This window comes from Pipra filicauda, unplaced genomic scaffold (assembly GCF_003945595.2).
Source record: "Pipra filicauda isolate LSUMZ 115617 unplaced genomic scaffold, ASM394559v2 scaffold3_size10097308_pilon, whole genome shotgun sequence".
Taxonomy (NCBI): Eukaryota; Metazoa; Chordata; class Aves; order Passeriformes; family Pipridae; genus Pipra; species Pipra filicauda.
In genome coordinates, this window is record NW_024104532.1 from 4,842,816 (window position 1) to 4,860,917 (window position 18,102).

An 18,102-nucleotide genomic window follows, 5' to 3' on the forward strand; every position below is an offset into this window, starting at 1 on the left:
CAAAATGCCACAGAAAACTCTCAGTTGGAGGAGCTTTGCTTTAGATAGTCGGATTACTCAGGTCACCAGAGTGTGTCTTGTTTTGAAAGTAGAATCTCCAAGCTGTGTATGTCCAGGAAATGTTAAAAGTTATCACATTCACACTCTCACTCTGACCCAGTGTTTCACCACTGAGAATTCATGTGCTGTCTGTTGCTGTTGCAGTTTTGCCTTATTTGGGTTTTGCTTTTTTCTTTTACTTCCAGTAGCAAAGATGACAATTCCCTGTCCAGGCACAGAACCACCCAGCACACTGAAATGGGAAGATGGCATAAAATTTCCTCCGTGTGCCTTCCCTGCATTTTCTTCTGCTCCCTAAAGAATCATTCCCACTGGAATTTGATACATTTGTGCTAAGACATACTTTGAGTGGTACAGAAAAGGCCCAGACAGCACAAGATGTTGAGGCACTTTAATTTAATATACACCAACCTTCAACAGCTGCTCCACAGGACAGGATCTTAGATAAGTGCCAGTGGGCAGCTCAAAGAGGCATAAACATATTTCTGTCTTTTGAAATCAACACTTTGGATGGGCAGATATTTCCTTAATTTTAATTATTTTATGTTTGTCTGGCATGAATTTTACTGTTTATGTTACATATAGCATATTTCTCTTATTAATGCAGCATGGGGCTTTTTTATTTATAGAACTGTACTTTTCAGTGTGCTCCAACAAATATTTGTGGCAGTGAGTTCTCAGAGTTAATCACATGTTGTGCAACAAGCATTTTTTTTGTTTCCTTTTTAAATTCAGTTAATGTTTCATTCCGCTGACTGTCCTGTGACTGTCCCATCATTCCTATGCTACTGCTGTCTGTAAAAATATACACTTCTAGTATTTTTAAATCCTTCTAAAGAAATTTGTTCTACTCTCTCCTTCCAGCTGTTGTGAAGCTCAGACAAAGGTGGGAAGAGGGACAGACCTGTGTCAGAAGAGCCAGACCCTATGGGGATTGTTTCTTAGAAAAAAAAAAATTCAAAAATGGCTGTGCTGAGCTACCTTTGCCCTTTGTTTAATAAAATATTTCCTAGAGCCAGAAAAGTAGAACAAAAAAAATCCCAAAACAAAACACAAACTATAAAAGCCCTAAGAAAGCTTGTTTGAGAAATGTTCTACCTTAGGAAATGTATTAAAAATTAATTTATTCAGTCATTCCTCTTGTGTTTTTTAAAAGCAGCCCAAGAATTGTAGTGCACAGACACAGCTCCAACCTGTGGTTCTGCCTACATCTGTTTCTATGTACAACCTATGGAGTGAGTTAATAGAAAAGAAGCACTTTTTCCATGTGGTTGTGGCACAGCTCAATGCCTGGTGTCGTGCATCTTATCTTGTATTTCACTTCGTTCATTCAACAGGTACAAATCTGTTTTTGTCTTTAACAGATACACATAAATAACCTTAATAACCAAACTGAAAAATGGAAGACATTCCCTAGAGTGAATTGGTTTTGCTGCTTTGTACTCCTTGATCCTCCTTTCAAAACTACCAAAACTGACTGAAAACCTCACACTGGTTTTGCTTTTCCATCTGCCCTTCTAGTGAGTGTTGTTAGTGTGTTCTGCAGCAAAAATAACGTGCCTGGGCTACCTGATCCCACTGAAATTGCAAAGCTACTTGCCCAAAATGACCAACCTGTGATTGTCAAATTGTGTACAGCTTTTGCAGTTCTGCTGTACCTGATCCAAACTATTCACTGCATTTCAACACAGAAAAGAGGGAAGGGCATTGCCATTGAACTGGGGCTGACACAGAAACATGGTTTAACCTCTGCAACCCTTGGGCATGGTAAAAGAGCAGGAAGGGACAGCTGAGTACAGCACCCTGTCTCTCTCTCTGCCTGTTCCATTGGTGGGGATACACAGAAAACCAAATGTGGAATGGGATCCACAGATAACTAGAAGGTGGAAAAGCTACTGGGAACACAATGTTGTGTGTAAAGTTTCACAGAACTGCTCCAGTCCGAGTTTGTCTAATTCAAGGCAGTCCTGGATGACTCAGGATCTAGAGTTAAAAAGAAAACATCTGCTCCAGCCAAAAGACAAACCTCAGATTCACTTTTGCTGTGAACTACAGTGGAAACAGACCTGAGACCTTCTTTTTGGAATGAGGAAGGGATGTTAATGCCAGTGCATTACCACAATTGTGGTACCATTCATGTCCCTGTTGTCCTACCCAATCCTAGTCCCTGTTATCACTACAAAATTGAAGAAATTAGCACATCCAAATCTAATTTTCCAGGTTCCTAAGCAACTTTGGCATAGTGTTGCTGATGTTTTCACGAATGACAAATGTTTTGCCTTAGATTTTGGTAGTGGGAGGGGTAAATCCAAAACCATCTGGATGAATCTGGCAAAACCTTTTGAAAACACTGATCCGGCTAAAAGCCAAAATATTTGGCTCCATTTAGTGGACCAAAGAATGAATCTGAATTGTTGGGGTTTTTTTTAAACAATTTATGTGGAGACTCTTACCATTGAAAATGTTGACCTATGTACTTCTTAAGTTAAACCTAAAAACCAAAAACTTTTGTAAAGTTAGGCTGGCAATCTATCCTTGCATGTTCAACTATGGGTTCAAAAGCCAATTTCAGATCTGTTTCAAAGGGAAAGCAGACAGACCTTCTAGAGCAGAACGAGCAGCTTTGCTTACAAACAAACACCACATGAGAGGCTTGTACATCCAGTTGTTCCCCCTCACTCCTACCTCTCTGACCTCAGGAACTCGCTCACTCATTAATGAAATGCAGGAAGAAAGGAAAAATTACCCTTATCCAAATAGTAAACATCTGTTTTGCTTATTGCCTTAGCAATTCTCACTAGAGTTATACAGTAACAGTTCCCAGAAGAATAAGATTCAAAATGCTTTTCTTCCTTATAATCTTTTATTTTCCATCTAAAATTGTGTTAATGCATTAAAGGCTAATAAATAAACTCTTCTGAAAGCAATGATTAATTAGTTACTCAGACCTTTTGGCTAAGCAACATTTGCTGAAGTGAAATCAAAGTCCTGTGGTGTCTGCTGATTTCTGTCACAGAATCTGAGTTACAAGAGGCTCTTCTGGCAGAACTGCTCATGGCAGACTGCAATTCCAACAACAGGAAAGCTGTAAAGTCCACAGAACCATAGAATAATGGAATCTATTAGATTGGAAAAGACCTCCAAGATCATGGAGTTCAACCTGTGACCAATTCCCACCCTGTTACCCAGCCCAGAGCACTGAGTGTCATGTCCAGTCATTTCTTGAACACCTCCAGGGATGGGGACTCCACCAGCTCCCTGGGCAGCCCCTTCCAATGCCTGACAACCCTTTCCATGAAGAAATTCTCCCTAGAAAACCAGTATTTTTCTTATTCCTTTTCTGCAGAGTGGTTCAGCATCAGCCCGGGTGAGCTGAGTTTACAATTTCCATACCAACTGTGGTCACTTAGCAATAGTTTTCTTGATCTCTACACACCTGGGATACGAGCACAAAAAAGAAAGGGATTTCTATGTAGGAACTGGTAGCAAAATGTGGGAACAAGCTCCTGGCACAGGTCCAGCTGACTTGGGAAGACACCCTGGAACCAGGATGGCTTGTGCTGTGGCTGGAGAATGCTACAACTGCATGAAGTTGGACCTTATTTCTTCCTCTAGAGTAACCAGCAGCATGTGACACGTCTTCCCCCCTCTGTCAGGAGTTGAGGTGTCTCCAAATCTGAAATAGTGCTGACCCTCATCTTCACTACCTCCAGCAGACTGTTCTGTCTCCATCCCTTCTCCACTACCTCACAACTTTCTTATGGTGCTGATAACAGCTGTCAATATTTTGGGCTGACAAAGTTATATGAAGAAAGGCAGGCTGTCCCAAAATGCAACAGAAAGCAATCCATAAAAGTCTATTTCAGAGGCAAAATCTCTGAAAGATGAGCATCACACAACTTTACAGAGGTATGAGCTGGACACAGGCACTCAGAGTCTCTCACAGAAAAGCCACTTTGGACAGGAGAAGCACATAACTTAGTTCACATGTCAAGCCTTAGTAATGCATGACTGCCCATCTATCAGTAAATATATCTTAAATATTAGGTGAAGTCCATGATCATGTGTAAAAAAAAAAAACCACAAACATATGCACAAAGTCACCTTCCTAAGTTATTGCATTCCGTTTCTGATCAGCAGTGAAAGGGGCTGATTAAAGTTATTGAACAGAATATACCACGTAAATGCATCAAGTTCTGCCAAAGGCAGAATGATTAATGTATGACACATGTTGGCTCATCCCCATGACTTGCTTTACAGGATAAACTTCCATGACTTACAGAATTCACCCTCTGTTTTCCATTCAACACAGGAGTCACAGTAGTTATATATTTTCTATTGCTTTTAGATGTTTTGCCATTATACATCTATATATTCACAGAATGCAGGAATTACTTTGATCAACAGAAACATTTACTAAAGATTATAAAAATGCAGTTTTCATTAAGTGTTATCTGTCACTCTCCTTGTTGCATAGAAATTACAGTTGGAAAGAACTTTAAAGCCAATGAGCTTCTCTCGTTTATGTCAATTAATCGACACTTGCCCTTGCAAGATTTTTTTCAGCATTGTATTTACTATTATTTTATCCACAAATGAGATAAAGGCATCATAAATTACAGAGTCCCAGCACTTAGTCTGGTGCATAATTGCTGAAGTCTCCTATTGTCGGGAAGGTTTTCACAGATCCTGTGCCAAAATGTCTGTGGAATTAATCATTTATCAGCAGAGTAAATACTAGAAATAGAAACATACCAAGCAGCTTTGTTCCTTCTTTTACTACTTCTGTTGATGCTGCAAATGAATTGAGATCAGACTATTTTACAGACACTGATTCTTCCATAACCCCTTAGGGTTTTTATGGCTCAATATTCCCAGTGAATAACTCTAAGACAAATATGAAGGCTGAATTTCTTAGGAAAGGCCTCACATCCTTCCCAATTGCCTCTGGCTTCTCTCTATCCATATCAGCAGTAAATATATTAGATTTCCTTAGTGCACACTGAAAACAAGCAATCCTGGGATTTTAAAAGACAATTTGATTTCTGTTTGTGATCCAAACATCCAAATGCTCTATTGAAAAGCTCAGTGCATATGAACTCCTTACTGATCCAACCTAAAATAGAGAGGAAAAAGAACCCTAAGAGAGAAATATTTAGCAGAAAATGAAAGTTCAAACCCAGCAGAAGACTGGTTTGTGGAAATTACAATGAAGTTTATCTCTTACTGTTCCTTTTTAAATCTTTGCTTTTTACTAATAAAACCTGAAAAATAAATTCTTTAGCAGAAAGGGGGAGGAAGGTGATTCCACAGAAAGCCAGGGTTTGTGGAACAGCTCAAGTGTGCTGTTGTATTGTCCATCTAAGCTGTGCTGACACCTCTGTGCTGTGATCACAACCACCCTGAGAAGGCTGAAATCTCTACTACAGCCATCACAAACCATAAATGACCTTCAGGGCTTTCCTTCACGGTGGGATGTGGCCCAAATCACAGAATCACAGAATATGCTGAGTTGGAAGGGACCCACAAGGATCATCAAGTGCAACTCTTAGCCCTGCACAGAACCATCCCCCAGAGTCACACACCATGTGCCTGAGGGTATTATCCAAACACTACAGCTCCCAGCTCTTCCTGTCAGATCCTTTGCACCTGTGGCCTGAGGAACAAGAGATAAACTTTATCAGAAGACCTACAGTAACTTCAGGTGATTGTATTCAACCTGAACTACACAGCTATTCCTCTACCCCTGGCTCAAAACTACATTAATCCTTGAACAGTGCATCCAAGCTTTCCACACATGGCCCAGCTTTGCTCTTTGCTAAGCTGATAAAACCTCAAGTTTGATCTCTCTTGAAGCAACAAGACGGGGGCAAACAGCAAGGGAAGGCTGAGGCTTGAGAAGGGACATTCTGGTGGGTATTCAGTTCCATCTCACTGAGACAAACATCCCCTCACTGTTGTCCTGGCAACGCGGCGACAGCAACGAGCCCCGAACAGAGCCCTCTAAACTCTAAAGGAAGAGGCTTATCATCATGTCTAATGTGTAATTACACCACTCTGGAATAAAGCAATTCTTTATGTTTGAATAAAATGCATAATCAATAACAATCAGTCTTTGAGCTCGCAGCTCTCCACTTCCCACACTGTGCTAGTGAATAACAATGATGTGTCACTGCAGCAGCTCCAGGCAAGGTGCTGAAATGCAGTTCAATAACATAAATTGTTCTGTTAATTTTATTTTTTGGAGGATTAGTATGTTTGCGGGTTTTCCTCAATATGAAATTAACTATACTTATTATCTGTACTCAGGTTTCATACGCAGGGTCTTACCAAGTGTTAAATCTTGGAACATTTACACATGTAAAAATAGGGCAAAAGTTATACTAAACACTTGTCCTCCCTTGTACTGTGAGATTAGACATAATTAGTCTCATAAACCAGGATTATTTCAAAGCTAGAAAATTTTAACCGTCCCTCTAGTAAGTAAAAACACATTTATTTGCTGATATTTCAAAGTATGTAACACCTTTTATTTTCATCAATAAAGGAATAAAAATTCAAAATTTGATAAGTTGTAATCTAGACTGTTAAAGCACAGCTGACATTGTTTGGCATCAAGTACCTGATGAAACAATGCACAGTCAAGCTGAATAAATCCTGGAATCAGTGATAATACTAGAGAGTGCCTTTTGAAATTCATATTTTGTGTTTTGTATATATTGATTTCTGGAGTGCTCTGGGCATAAAACGAGCTACAGCTCACTTATTTAAATTTTATATCACTTCTGCTTTTTTAGTAATTTTAAAATTTTTATTATATTATAAAAAATAAAAGTTATGATAAATTAAGCATAGTAAATAGTTTAAAACTAGTTCAGTTTTGGGCTCAGTGATCCTGGGGGTCTATTCCAAACTGAATGATCCTGTGATAAAATAGAACTGTTGAAGCATATGCATCCTGTATGCATAGAAGGAATAGCATAAAAAAGATGCCTGAATAATGCTCTTGCTCAAATAAATGCAAAACAGTTCTCATCTATTTTGCAAATCTCTGTCAGGAACCCGCACTCCCGACAGTTTCTCCATTTTTATGTATTTGACCTTGGAGCTTGGGATGAGAGCTCCTGACTCGCCGATTCCACAGCAGTTCATCTGTCTTTTTCATTGCACCACTTTAGGAAATGGATGGATCTGTGCAGGAGCAATATGTTACTAGAAATTCTGCAGGAGAAATCTTGTTCTGATTCCAAGGCAATCAGTTTGAAGCCATTCCCACTGGGCAGCTCAGGCCCCCAGTTCTCCCTGTGTTACCCAACCATGTCCCACGTTTTACGAATGTGACTATTTCTGCTTTCCCCATTGAATTCACACATAAACACACTGCTGAGTAAATAAAAAGTGCCCATGGGGTGTCTATGCTGTCATATGTCATCACTTGAATATTATTAGCGTCAGGTTTGCTTTTTGTGAGCATTCCTATGTATAAGCATCTGGGAAAGGAAGAGATCAGAACAGCCAATAGAAAGAGCTGAATAAACTACATTTGTTGTGTTGGCCAGAGTATCGGATTGGGTGGCTGAGCTTCCTAAAGTGAGGCAGCTCGTTGTCACACCACCAGCAGTTCTCTTGCTACACCTGCAGAGCAGCTCCACAGAGGACCATCCCATACTTCCATCTCATGCTTGAAAGTTTTAAACTTTTCATGTTAAATTAAATGTCTTACAAAATTTTCAGAGTACAGGTAACCCCCCAGTATCCCCCAAGTAAAGCAGGATGAGAGACCCCACAGCTGACTGGGCTCTCAGCAGTGGATTCTGATGTAATAATTCTGAGTAAAATATCTACGTAGTATCTCATCTCTAGGCTGAAACAAAAATCTAATGCATTTAAGAAATTGTATCTTTTTTTTTTTCTTTAAAGGTGCATATTCACCCAGTTAATTGAAGAGCAGACACGGGAAATAAAGAGGTAAATTGTTTCTGGCTGTAAATGATTTATTGAGCATTGTAATAAATGTAACAGCTCTTTCTGCTCTCAGGCCACTGCTTTCCTCACCCAGCTGCTGCTGCTAGACTAATTGGCCTTGCTTGGAAATATATTTGTACTGTATGAGGCTTTCTTTTAGTGCTCTGAGAGATTAAATGTCATAAAATTAGATGTGTTTTTCAGTAACACTTGAAAATGTAGTACCTGAAGTGCTGCAGTGGCGCAGCTGTAAACATGAGATGTTGCCCTGAAGAGAGAGTCTGGAATTCTTTTATTGATCCTAAAAGCTTCCATGTGGTTTAAAGTTAAGTGTTATGACAGCAAGATCCTGCAAAGAATTTCACCCCAAATCACTTCAGCATCTACAGGTTGCGCCAGAAAATGACCACAAACATATGGTTACCTTGACCAGGGTGAGCCATAGTGCACATATAAACATACATAAATATAAATGCTCATACAAAACAGCTTTTCAATTTTAAATTGCTGGTTTTCAACCGCACTACTTTTTACTGTCTTAAGAAAACAGATAGGAGAGATGAAAATGTATCATGTCTCGAGAATGCATTTAGAAAATGTCTTTGCAGCTGAAAAACTGCAGCGTTATCTGCAAAATTCAGTGAGGCTCTTTCAAGGAGACAGTCGACTTCCAGGTGCTGGAGAAAAGGAACATTTATTCAAGAGAGAAAAGAAGGGGTGAAAATATGTTTATTGTATTATCCAGCACATTTTTGACTCATCATTTCATGTGTTTTCATGAGTTCCTAGTAAGCTGTTGGGAAGTAGGGCACAGGGTGACACGAAAAGCCCCCACAGCCCAGAGAGAAACATCCAAGAGGAGACCGAGGCCTCCATGGGCCAAAATTCCTATAAATGCCATCTGCCACACAAATCCCAGTGCCCAGCATGACTTGAGTCCCCAAGTCCTCAGCAGGGACTTGGAGGTTGTCTGAACCTGCTCTCCCACATGGTGCCCTGAACAGTTCCCCTGAGCACTGCCTGACCACAACTCCCCAGAACAGTTTTCCAGCTGTTCTAAAACTTTTTGGTTGTGTAACTTCAGATAAAAGATTAACGGTTGTCATCAAAAAAGAGCAGGAAACTCATAAACACTGTTATGAATCAGTAATTCTGTGAGGACAAACCACAAGCCCCGACCAAACCTCTGCTGGAGAAGGACCTGGTTTCTCAGCCCAAGAAACAGTATTTGTCATCTGAGTTATTTCATAGGAAACAGGAATACAAATATGCCATTAGCCAGGCAAGCAGATGTGTTTGGTGTATTTGCTGACAATCTTACAGCTGTAAAGGACAGTCCTGTAATGTGACACTTTTACAGTTCCTCCAATTATCGCTTCCAGATATTGAAAACTGCTGGTTTGCACCTGGAAAATCACCAAAGTTGAAAGACTTTATTACCAAACTGTCTTTTTTTTTTACCTCTTTAATTTTTAGAATATGTTTAAGGATTTAGATCAGTCATAGTGAAAACCAAATCCTTCTGAGTCCCCCAAAAGCCACAGATGCAGCAACACTACTCAAGGGCACATATCTGCCCTGAGGGAATAAAATACTTTATCCTGGTCGTGGAGCTCCATGTCAATGGAGACTCCTGAGTGTTGCTCTGCTGGTAGTCCCAAAAAAGGTCCTAAATTTGCAGGTTTTTTTCATGGACTGAATCACACAAATCATCTCCTCCTTCTCTTTCTCTGCCAGCTAGAGAAAACACCTTGAGGCCATCTATCCCTAATCTGACTGATTATAATTCAGTTCCAAATTAGTGAAGAAAAAAACAATAAAAGGACAGGAACAGGACAGGATGCTGCCCAGAAAACTATAAATCTATGAAAACCAGCACTGTTTAACAGCTGCCCGGATTTAATTTTAGAATAAAGAGTAGAACACATCACCTCTTGTTCTGCTTAGCATTGATTTAATACTCACAGTACTAATTTCAATCATTTAATTTACAGAACTTTTAGGTCCATCATCTGTTCCCACAGCTCAGTCAATAGTGAGGCTCAGCTCACATAGGAATTGATCTGGAGGCCACTCTGCAAAACAGATTAATTTTTGACAATTGATCGATTGGCCTCTGTCTGCTACACATACTAATTTTGGACCATTTAAAGCTCATAAGGCTTTATATTGAGATTCATTGGTTTCACAGAGTAATAAAATGATGACTGAGTGTTCAGCCAAGAGGAGACAACAGATGCAAGCAAGGAGAGAGACCGAAATAATGACAAGAGTGGGAAGTGCAGAGTTGCAATGCCCCCTCTGCTTCTGCTTAAGTTTTCCCCAGGTTTCCTTCAGCTTACACTGTTAAAATGTGTGAATTATGTCTTCAGTTTGGTCTTGTGGCTGGGCAGTATCTGTGTCTTACAAACTGAAACATAGTAATGACCATTCTCTTTTCAGCTTTCCATAGTATCTTAAATTACAAAATCTGGATGCCTAGAAAACAAGCACCATCACAATTAAATAATAAACATATGAATCTGGAATATCAACCAGCCCTTGGACACAGGAATTTTGTCAAGCAGAGGGAAACCATCGATCTCTCTCTCTGTTGGAATCTATGGAATTATTTTGTTTCAGGGAACCTGAATCCAAGCCTCTCTTGGATCTCTGCTGCAGGTTGTAGTGTCAGGGTTGATTTTCAGAAAGCCTGTTAAACACTTGGTCTGCTCCTCACAGAAACCTCTTTGGGAGGTGATTTCTCTCTCTACACAGTTCTTAAGAACTGATTCACACAGCTCTCCACAACACGCTGCTTCAATTTCAGCTTCCTGTACCACATGTTTTTTGAACTACCACTCCAAATCCCATCAAATGGCTTCAAAGGAGATGATAAATGGCCAAGGAGAAAAAGCACTTCTGTTCTGAGCTACGGTTTGTAAATTCTTCTGATTTCCTTGCAATTACTATGATTTCTGCACCAGCATAATATCTGGCTCTTCATTTTCCTCTTCCATCAGAAAGTTTTGTATTTATAGATTGTGTCATGCTGAAAAACTTCTTCCACAAAACTTCCTGCTGGTTGGAATTTATTTTAAATGGAACTTATTAACTGGCACACCATTGGACTGCAGCCTTTCTAATTAAACAGTCATTGCTACTCCAGTTAAACTGTTAATTGATGTCATGGCCCTCAAATCACCAGCTTTTTTGGATACAAATGAAAAGCAAAAATACAGAAGATTCAGAATTAATAAAAAATAGCAGCAGGTTTCAATTTTCAGCCTGATGTTGGTATCTTTTTAGGACAACTATACTATATTGAATCCCCAAGAACATATGTACTTATTCATTTTATTAATGCTTCCGTGCTCTGAAATTAAGATATTTTCTCAAACAAAGGCTGTACAACAAAGTATTAACAGGACTCCTGAGTCTGCCTCAGAATCTGGAGCTAGAATTTCTTAAAGCCTGACATAAAGGAATGTTTCTCAACCTTTTCCCATAAAAAACTACCTCTTCAAAGGAAAAAAAAATAAATTTCATTTTCCTGTGCAGCATCAGCTTCAGAGTACTCATTTAGAAGAAAGTAAAATTTTCTTAATTTTCTTGTCTAGTTTATTTTTACCCATCTTGTTTCTCTGCTGGCTGCATGTTCAGAAATGTAGAGAATACCAAGAATGAGGTGGACAATGGATATGGATCATAAAAGAAGGTTCAAGATTGTGAAGACTTCTTTAATTGCATATATGTGCTATAAAAATAAGTTTCAAGAAAACATTAAAATTAATTTAGCACAAAGACTCTACTTGTGCATCAGGGTGTGTACAAATAGCTCAGGATCCTGCTGGGAAACTGTCCGAAGAGATTGGAGCAAAGGCAATATTGTGGTTCCCACCACAGGGCTCAGAGAAAGCTCTGCTCTCCCACCCTGGCTTTGCCTCTTGGCCTCCCCAATCCTGTGAGTACAGCTCCCTACTTTAAAAGGAGGATATTTAATTATAGCTGGATATTTTAAGTTCAGGAGAGAGGAAGAAGGGGAGAAGCAAACAGTTTTAAAGATAAAACAATGCCCTTCTGTTTATTTTTTTTATGAGGGAATTCTGCTGCTTTGCTCTTAGTTACTCTTACTCTAATTTGAAGTCACATCTGTATTTAAAGCACACAAGCTAAAAAGAATCTGTAAACCAAACACTGAGAAAATAGAAAAGATGCAGACTAATAGGACCTTCTCAAAGTTCTGTCACAGACTGGGAAGTTGCTGGGACCCAGAGATTGTGATTTGCATCCACTTACACCACTGCTTTCCCCAATGGGACACATGGAAGCTGACTTATTTAGTGAATTACTTGGAGACAAATGGATGAAAATCAGATGAGAGCAAGAATATAATTAAACAAGGCTCCAGCATTTTCCTTGTTCCCTTCCCCAGCTCTCACACGAGGATGATTTGGCACTAGGCAAAGAGAGAGTGTCTCTCACTTGAAAACCCTGGTTAGACAGAATAAACCAACAGCTGCAAACCCCGTGATAAACCCACATCCTGTGTCACCAGCATTACCCTTGAGACAGAGGAGTGGTTCTAGTTGGAGATTTGCTGCCTGCAGCCCCTTCCTCAGCAGAGTGGGCTCCCTGCAGACCACTCCAGGCAACAATTACTGGTACATGATCCACAGAAACACAGAATCACAGAATCATTTAGGAAAAGACCTGCAAGACCATTGAGTCCAATCCGTAACCAATCCCACCTTGTCACCCAGACCAGAGCACTGAGTGCCACATCCAGTCATTCCTTGAACACCTCCAGGGATGAGGACTCCACCACCTCCCTGGGCAGCTCCTTCCAGTGCCTGACAACCCTTTCAGTGAAGAAATTCTTCCTGATGTCCAACCTGAACCTCCCCTGGCACAGCTTGAGGCCACATCCTCTCGTTCTGTTGCTGGTTTGCAGAGAACATCCTGGGACCCCACTGGTCTTGTTCATGCCATGGGAAATAATGGATTGAAATGGAGTCTGACTGAAAGCAAAAATCCCATTATCTGTGGTGTGCTGGGGGTTCGGGGCTGTGACCACAGGCACAGGATGTGTGGTCTGGGAAGAGCAAAACAAACTCTCTCCATGGAAACCTCCCCAGTTCCTAGAGCAGAGCACATGAATCTGTGCTGTTCCACTGCAACACTCCCAAAACGTCTGTCCTTCACACGGGCGTGTGTAGAAAAACCTGCAGGGGCCTGGGGATTCCTTTTAGAAGGGACTGAGTTTCAGATTGAACACTTTAATTTCAAGATCTCTAAAAGTGCTATCATGGAAACATATGTATTGCAGTATCAGAGTGGAAATCACCCAAAGTTCACGCTTCCTTTCCTTTTTCTAATCAAATTACTCTGGGGAGTTGCCTGTTTGAGACCTTCCTCAATCATCTCAATAGCACCCCACAACAGAGGTTACTCTGTTGAAGTCCACAAAACTGTCCTTGGGTTTGCATGCTGTTTAATAAACAGCATGACCTGAAGTTAAATAACTTTCTAACTGGTAAAAATGCTTTTCTTAGGTACAAACCTGTAGCACTGGGGAGTTACAGGCTGGGAACACAACAAGGACTATTTCACAATACACTTGCTGTTGCAGAACCATAACACTATTATTAAAATTTTATCTGGATGGTTTTATTCTACTCTCCTTTCACCTCTCCAACAAATGCATTCAATAAACCAGGAAAAATATTTATCACCTCCATTCATTTAACAAGATCTGGACATCACTCTTTTCTAATAAAATTACAATATAAATGTGATTAAGACTCAAGATATAAAATTATGGAAACAGTGAGTGATATGTGCACAATGCTGGACCAGATAAGATGAGGAGAACTTAAGGTCTCGGAAGTTAAACCTGCATTTTATCCAGGATTAATTTCCTCTAATCACACTCTCAGCAGGTACAGTTTGGTTTCTCTACAGCTGGGAGGCTTTGCTAGTCAGCTACAACTGTCTCTTGTATTGAAAGAGTGCAAATGGGCAGCTTCCCATACCAATAACAGAGCAAAGAACTGAAAAAGCTGTACATCAGGCTTTTTATAGTCAGAAATGCCACCAGCCTAACATCAAAAGCTGGTCTGAATAAAAAGTACAATTAAGGAAACAGGTGAACCAAAATACACTGCAGTCATATTAAAAAGTACCTTCAGGATTGCAATTTTCAAAGATATTTACAAGACTGTGGGATGGAAGCTAAATTTTGAAGATACACTATTAAATAGGAGCAGTAATAAAAGGGGTTTTTTTTCTTGAAAACATCAAAAAATCTTATATATCGGGGTGTTCAAGTAAAAAGAAGAATACAGTATAACTATCATTAGATTGGCATTTCTTTCTTATTGAAATATAGTATGTCTAGCTTATCACAACCTCTAAAAATGAGATTAACAGAGACTGAGCACATATGAAGGAAGGTTAAATTCTTGGGTGTCTTTAGTTGTGCCAGTAACAGCTGGTTTATCTCCACACTGAAAGCCCATTCATCTGGTCTGCATTTAGAAGCTGGCAAACAGATGTCAACATCTGAGTGAGTTATCCAGGCTCCCTTCAGTATCACAGGGGAGAAACTGGCATTCCTAGAGGGAAATTCATTCCATTTTATATTTCTGCTTTAGGAGAGGAATCATCCCCTAAAGGTGCTGCTTTGCCAGGGAGGATAACCTGGACAAAGAGCTCAGAGCTGATGGCACATGACAGATATCTCACGTTAGAGGAGATGAATTCTACCATAAACCTCCATGTCCAACATCTTCCTAGTACAGAAGATTAATTCTCTTTAAGGGAAGCAGTTGCAGTAACAAGGGGTCCAACACAGGGTTTATGTACAGACATTGCTCTCAGAGAGAGAAGGAAGCAGAGCAAAGATCAGCTCTGTACGTTACACAATTCCCTGTTCTGTGCTGTTCCTATGTAACATTTCACAAAACTTCTTCCAGGGTCTCCTGGGACCACAGTCTTCATTTTGGGCTGAAATAGTTCAATAAGAGAGGAGGCATCTGTGATTCTGAGCAAATATATGCTTTGGCTCAGAAACACCGGAGTTCTGGGATGCTGAGAAGCAGCACATCATTGCCTTTGGAGTCTGGCAGGTGTCACTCAGGAAGGAAACAAAGAAATGCTCAGGGCCTGTTGGCTTTGACAGGCAGAGGATTCAACAGAGCTGCCCCCTTGGGCTCAGCTTATAGCAGGTTACAAATAGTAAAGTGCAGCCTAAGATGAGCAAAGTCTTCTTTGGGAAAAGCCTTCTGAGAACGCTTTCATCAACACGGAACGTGGCTCTTCTCTACGTTTCAGTCCCACTGCTTATTATTCTATGGAACTTTGTAGCCAAAAATAACTACAAAAGGGTCAGAAGTTAAGCCAAAGGTCCATTTAAGCATGACTAACGTTTACTTGTTCACAACGTTTTCAAAAACATGCACATCACCAATCAGGCTTTGACAGTAAAACTTTACCATATGGAAAAGAAAATCCATTTTTCTGACCTAAAAATAAACACGAGATGTTTTGCTGCTTAATTTAACTGCCTGACTCTTTCCTTTTGCATTCTGTAAACACATATCTTAAATTTAGAACAAGGGTGACAGATAGATCAGGCTGGAGAAAAGGGAGGTCCCACGTCTCCTCCTTAACTTTGCCTCACATAGTTCCAGAAAGCAGCACCAGCCAGCTGTTCCTGGGGGTAAATACAGGATGCAGGCAGCACTAACCCGATATGAAGTGTCCCTGCAGACACATGACCAGCTTCCTGCACTGAGGAGAGTGGAAAAATAATGACTTTCCCCTGGAAGACCTGGGACCTTCATAAACCTCACCTGAAGTACAAGGGATGTGTGTGGTAAAAGTCCTATTACAGTCTTTGCCTTCACAACACATTCTTTCAGCAGAAAAAAAGCCAAAACCAACTAATAGAGGAAGGCAGTAGAAAATACTAAAGCTGCCAATTTTGAAACAATCTGTATGGAAAAGGACACCTTTCTCCTTTGCTGCAGTTTGCCTCTACCAGAATAAAAGGTTATTTTACAGATGGATGGACTTGCTGAGTGCAGTTGAACTTGATGGTCTTGGAGGTTTTCTCCAACCTAAATAATTCTGTAACCAAGAAAGCAGCACATTCCATATTGTTCTACAACAAAGGACATTCTCTAGTCACATATTTTGTCTCGCTGCCTGGAAGACAAAAGTAAGTTTTCTGATAGTGAAATCTTTGAATGGTGACATTTTTTTACCCAGTCAATGAAATTACAGTGCCCATAATGAAATTACAGAATGGGAAAGTTTTGAGATGTAAAATTCAGTTCAGAATATTGGTCATATTCGAACAGCAAAAGTAGAATGGAAAAAAAGCTATACTTTCTGAAACATTACCTGTATTTATAACACTCATCCCACTGTGATGGGATTGTGGCCAAAAGAGTTTTCACAGCAACTCCTGTTGCCTCAGAGACAGTAGCATCAGAAAAGTAAAGTTAGGTCCCACTAAAATTCATGGAATTATTTTACTTCTTGTCCCCTTAAAGCAATCTTGAACTATTTAACCCTGAAATGTCTCAAAGTAGCTAGAAAATCTATGCTTGTATATTTTGACAGTGCAATTATATTTATATTTAAAAGTCATTATTAATAACGCTTCTGATTGTTTAAGTATTATGTCAAATGGAAACTAAATTATTGCTATCTCAATTTAATGGCATAAATTAAGAAAAATGCAGTATCTCTAAGAAACTGTTCTGGAAATAATTTTGGCAACAATTAATTATGAAAGATTGTCTTCATCAACTTTAAAGTAGGGAATGAGTCTGTCCCAGTAGACTATTTTATGTTAAATACTCATGCACACACAAATCTAATTCCAACAGAAGATAATTTCAGCCTTTCTCAGTATTCAGAGTAATACAGAATTTCTACAGAAACATATGAAGCATCTAATGAAGAGCAGGACATACTTTGCTTTTATCCAAAACATTTTATAACTGTCACTTGCAAATATTCAAACTCGTTCTGAGAGCGGGAGGGGGAAATTCTTTCACTGCTGTAATGGTGGATGAAAAATGTACGTGGTTCAGGGCAAAGGAAATAGTTCCAAAATGAACTAAGGCGTCTGAGGACAAGGGCAGGGGACTGTTTGTGGTCAAGCATTTCCTAGAAGACAACATCTATAAAAAATCTGTGCCTAAAACCACAAAAAGTAAGGTTGGAAAGAGAAGAAAAAACCCTCTGGTATTCAGATACAGAGTTCATCTGATATTTGGCAAATGCAACCAACTGAGACTTTTGTGCCAGAGATATTTTCAAAAACGTACCACATGGCATTGCAGTGAATTCAGGACCCTCAAAACCTACAAAAGGCCTCTCCAGCAGAACATAAATATGGTTTTTTAAAGGGAGATGAGACTACCCAGGAGAAAACACATTCTTTAAAGCAACAGTCATCCATGTCGTAAGATCAACGTCCCCAGGCACAGAACAAACCTGGATGGGCCACATTTTGGGTTGAGAAGAAGCTCTGATTGTCCCTGGCCCAACCCCACCACTCCAAGCAGGACCAGTCTTGGCTTTGAGGTCAGAATACAACTTCCAGGGCTGAGCCTGTTATGGGTGTGATTCTCCTTCCTCTCTGGGCAACGAGTTCTGATTTAAGTGCCAGTTATATGAAGTTGTATCTATCTGCACATCTCAGAAAAAGAGAAAATACGGTGCTGCTGGATGAGTGGAGCAGTTCCACGGTTGTAACTATGAACAGAGAGAAGCTCAAGAGCTGGGATGTCCTAGCACGCATCTGTAGGAAGAGGAATTGCCAACTGTGGCCTACCTTGGCAATGGAAGGCTCTGGCTTTATTCAGTCCTTGCATCTTCCAGATCCATCTGTGTCAGGAGACCTGGGAAAAATAGACTACTATTAGATAGGCACACTTAGGAATTAATGAATGGGCAGTATCTTTTAATTAATGTAATATTAATTCTATTAATATTCTTTTAATTAATGTAGTATTAATGTGCAAATAAAATCCAAATGAAGATTAATCCAAATTAAATGAAGATTAATCCAAATGAAGA